Here is a 5,239-nt window from a genome sequence, read left to right as displayed (position 1 = left end):
CTTTTGAGAGTATAATCCTCTTTTTAATTTGCTCCTTTTTCTTTTCGAGGATTTTATTTATCTTAGGAACCAAAGTAGTCTATCACGTTTCTTATGTGTCATAGATTTAGTATGTCATCCGTCAGAGACATATTTTATTGGAGTATTTTTAGCTGGGATGTGAGATTTCTCAGAACTACAAGTTCATATTCATTTATGTGAGGATCAATAATTATATGAAATCTCATCCACCAGCTTATTGCATTTGATTTGCAATATATGTTTTGAATAGTGATCTGTTGAACTTTTGAACTTTCAAGTTCATATTCATTAGATTCATTTGTTCAAAGATCCAAAACTATTCAATGATTCTCCCATAAATAAGGGGAACTTTTATCATCCAACATGATGATATGCAAATCTTGCAGTAGGCACATCTCTCATAAGATGGCTTTAACATTATTAGAGCAGAGACTCATCTCTTGCATCTCTATATTATATCCTCTGTGGATGATATTTATATGCGGTGTGGAGGAGCATTTTAAAATATATATTACACACCCATAAGATTCAAAATGAGAAATATTTAATCTCCAACCATGAATATATAACATGGGAGAAATATTTCTTTATAAAATGTTGGCCTCATATATAATATTGACTACATGAAAAACTGCATGTTCCATGTTTTGACATAGAGATTAAATCACCAAGAACCGTTTTGCAATCTCTTTGAGTTGCGCTATGAACGATTCATTATAGCTCATTTCAAGAGTGAACATCATAGATGTTCCACTTTATCACATGCGACATATATATGTGATAAACTATAGGATATGACTTCACCATAGTTATATCGCTATGGGGTGTCAAATTCACCAAAGTTTATCGACTTATTGTCGATGTGGGATTCCTTTAATTCTCCCCCTCGAGATGATAACTCTTGGAGTTCATTCATCTTGCACTGAATCCCACTTAAGGATCAATAACATACCAATTTTGGTTATGTCTATTATCTTAGATCCTTATAAGATGTGGGATTAGTATTATCCCCTCTCAAGATGATGACTTTTATGTCTATTCACCTTTGACCGAATCTTATTTTTAGATCGGTTATATTTGGGGTTTGATTTGGGGATTTATTAAAGAAATCAAACCATCATATATATACAATGAGCTTGTTAATCCAAAAGGATGGTGATTGAGCCAACATTATATGATTCTGGAGGCATAGCCTACCACAGAATTAAGGAGGAGGTATACAACCATCGACTCCATAAATATAAACAAATAGAAATTTAACGTAAATTAGATGTTACCTGAAATATGAATGAAGTCATGTGCGTATAACTTCATAGTGGCATGCAATACTTTTAAAACAGTTTTCCATTCTCTAAACAAAATTCTCAATGATTTTTAATATCACTGATTGACCGGGATGGCTTGACCGGTAACACTATGCTTGAAGCATTAGAGAATTTCATATTTATTATCATTTTGCCATCTTTGTTTTTGCATGATATAATTATATATACATGCATGTCTCCAATATGGTCAAACATGCGATACCATATTTATTTATAGTCTCAATATAATAATTTTACGCAGACAAAATTTCTTTGAAACTCTATGAGTTTATTTGAGACTTTGGAGAACACTAGACATCGATAATTATGAATCTGATGTCTTTGGAAATCGAGAGACTAGCTCATCTAGATCTTCCAATTATTTTTGCACTGTCTATAATATATTGACATATGCTTCATATATTCTCACAAGAAAAATATATTTTTGATCTTAAAGACATCTTATTAAATCTCATATAAAATATATTTATCATTTAGCAAATAAAATAAATAGATGGAAAAATTTATAAAAAAATAAAATAGAAATCATAGCTTCCCATGTAAGGATTCAAGAGGCCTCATTTTCATTTTAGTGAGGCAACGACAAAGCCTTTTTATTAATCGTGAAAGAGGCAGAGCCTATATATGTATAATGATCAATCCGGATCTTATATAGCTTTATATTTGATCGTATATGAGGCAGAGCCTGTTATATAAAATAAATTTTTCAGAGAAGACATAGCTTTTTATTAATCGTGAAGGAGGCAGAGCCTACCATATATAACGATCAATCCGGAAAAGACAATCTTTTATTTGATCATGAAGGAGGCAGAGCCTACCATATATCTCACGATCGGTCCAAAATATGATTTAGCTATATATTTGATCATAAAGGAGGCAACGCCTACAAGTTATGACGATCAATCCGGAAAAAGGCATAATTTTACGATGTCTATACTATTTATGTTCTATAAACATAATTGAAACTTACTTACCTCGTAAAAGCTCCAGCGGTAAAGACATCGTGCTGATAACGTGTTGTGAATTATAACTACAAATACATTTATATGTGTTTGTAATATTTTGTAAAATGAACAAGAAATAATCAAGAGAGAGAGAGAGAGATGTAGGGACGAGAGAGAGAGAGATTGGGAAGTCTTTTTCTTTTGATCAAAGACAAAAACTATATTTTTTACACTCTTACACAACCCCTTATTTATAGGACACAACAAAACACATGAGTCACTACCCTTTAGTTTTAGTAATGACAAGTGGAGAGATGTAGTGACAAATGTTAACACTTCAAACATTACATAGACAAGTGTAATGCCATGTGTCTTGTGATGGATAATCATACTTATTTCATAACATTATGGATTTTTTTAGTTTTTTTTTTTTGGCTTAAGTTGTGTTGGAAATATTTATTTTTCCTTTTAAGTAGTGGTTGGACTTGAAATTTAGAGTATATTATTTTCCGAAAAAGAACTTTAATTTAGTTATATTCGCTGTTGAAATTAAACTTTCTTTATTTCAATGAATCGAGCCATATAGTAGTATAGTAGGGAAAATAGCCACTCCTATGAATTTTTATTATTATTTGAAAGAGCGTTTTATTTAGTTAAACGTAATGGGGAAATTATTTTAGTTTTTTTTCCCTCCCTGTTAGATTTTCTATTGTGTAATCTACTAATGATAATGGCAGACTTGGATTCTCCCGCTCTGTTTCAGTCTAACTTGACGCAGATGCTTAACAGGTGTCCTTATCTGGAGGTAATTTGTTAAAAGCTTGCTGAGGCGTTGGTCAGAAGAAGCCAGAAAGTGTGAAAATTGAATTTGAGGTTTATATTCTTGTGATGCTTGCAGTCTCTGCAACTTAATATCCGATGTATCCTAGTAGATGCCACAGCTTTCCAGTCTGTTAGATTCTCCTTGCCAGAAACTCTCAAACTTCTAAGGTTACAACCACTGCTTGAGTCTGAGGCCATTCTTCTCATGAACAGATTCAAAGTCACTGAAACTTGTTTATCTCAGGCTAATTATAGTGCCTTCCTTTCTCCTTGGAAACATATCACAAGTGGAAACGTACCCTTAGAAGATGATGAAATGAACCAGTTAGCACGCCAGGATTACCAATGGTGTTGTGCTTTCTGGAGAAGTATGGTAAAACATCAGAGTCAATACCGCTCAAAAAAATGGATTTTGCATCCATGTTTTGGTAAATTAGTGAATAAAAAATGATGCTAACTGATCAAAATCGAGCTTTTACCTTATTCGATTGGAAGGAGAGACCATTCCTGGGTTACCTGATAATAAGTTTCAAAATTAAAAAAAGGATTCAGCAAAATAAGAACAGTCTTCAAAAAAAGACCCTTCAAAGCTCCAACTTCGAACTCAGAGATTCCAATTCATCAACCAAAACCATCAATGTGCAATATTCTTAACAAAAGTATATAATACGAATATATAAGCAATACCACCAACCGTAAATTTCTTTTACTTTGCAAAGCCTGTCTCTTGTGCTGGACTTGATATCTGACAAGCTAATCATAGCTATCATAGGAACTCAAAAGTTTTCAGGGGGTATATATTATAAACGATTTAAGGACATCGTGAAATTAAGATAAAATATGATCCTAAAGATAATTGAACAATTATAAAGCTAGCAATCTACGATACTATACAAAAATTATTGACGTCCTAGCCAAACAAAGATAGTCGTTCTTATCTTACTAAAAGAAGCTAATGATAAAAATGAAACAAACAGGTCCACACCTCCATTACAACATGAAAATCCATAGACTGCATCAAGCCCTCCAAGTTTTTGCAGTTTCTCCTTGAACATTCCTCCAGCTTTTTCACAGTACCAGAGGTATCTGGATGAAGAAGAACAATATAAATTATTAGCAAGAAAAAATATAGATCAATTATAATCTTGTGTAGGATCTACAACCGGCTACACATCTGTTAAACTGAATCACTGGAAGCAAATAAGTCACAGCAGATAACATGGCTTCTCAATTTCTATAACCCTATATAAAGTCAGCAAGTCAATTGTTTCCAACAAAACAGAGAAAGTGTTCAAGTACCATCAAAAGAGATTTTGGACAAGGACGCCTTCTCCATATGTGAGCAATTCCCGACGCTTTGCCATCCCTACAATCCTGCATTTGAATCAATGATTTAATTTAAAAAAAAAAACCCAATGATTTCGTGGCATAAACAATTTAGGGAAAGTAAAAGTTGGCTAATTTTTAATTAAATTCACCACCACCAAGATAGAGGAGATTGAAGCCAAACTAATTCTATAGCAACATGCATCATCAAAGAAAATTTCAGAGACAAAGAAAATTATATAAAGCATGAAATTGGAGGAGATGACATTATATAGGACTTAAACTTACGCCAATTGAAGAAAGAGTAGTGGGGCTTGAATTGAAAGAGGGAGCATTGAACATCTTGAATTACCGTTACACAGGAAGACGTTACAACAAACATGGAAGACAGTGAAAGGGTGTGAAGGGAGGAACAACGCTTCAGGTCGCACAACGGAGACGGCCGAGCGAAGTTTCGTGGAATGAGGTTTTATTTCATCCTGGCAAATCCATTAGGTGAACCAGGATGAAAGAATAAAGAAGGGAGGACAACGCTTAAGGTCGCACAACGGAGACGGCCGAGCGAAGTTTCGTGGAATGAGGTTTTATTTCGTCGGCAAATAAAACATGTATTAATAATAGATTGGGCTTTTAAAGAGATATGGGCCACACAAATAGAAACTGTTTAGTGGGTAATGTCGAAAATTGGGTTTAATAAACAGAAATAGTGACTGACGTGGCAACACCAAGAATGAGTAAAAGGTAACTTTATATATATAAATGTTTAATGGGGTGATGTTATTTTCATTTATTTTTTATGTA

General features: G+C 33.4%; 1 long non-coding RNA gene across 4 annotated transcripts; it reads right to left on the bottom strand.

Moving 5' to 3' along the window:
• On the bottom strand, nt 2,882-5,018 carry LOC104729558. 4 transcript variants are annotated; one of them, XR_758290.2, is made up of 5 exons: nt 4,727-5,018; nt 4,412-4,486; nt 4,098-4,198; nt 3,592-3,875; nt 2,882-3,472 (listed from the first exon to the last, which is right to left on the bottom strand). It is a non-coding gene; the product is annotated as an uncharacterized LOC104729558 (long non-coding RNA). The 4 variants fall into 4 exon arrangements; XR_758289.2 differs by having other exon boundaries at nt 3,592-3,628; nt 3,807-4,198; nt 4,727-5,015; XR_758288.2 differs by having other exon boundaries at nt 3,592-3,628; nt 4,727-5,008.

Source organism: Camelina sativa, chromosome 2 (assembly GCF_000633955.1).
Source record: "Camelina sativa cultivar DH55 chromosome 2, Cs, whole genome shotgun sequence".
Lineage (NCBI taxonomy): Eukaryota > Viridiplantae > Streptophyta > Magnoliopsida > Brassicales > Brassicaceae > Camelina > Camelina sativa.
The sequence above is the reverse complement of the archived record's forward strand: the minus strand, read 5'-3'. Positions and strand labels throughout refer to the sequence as shown.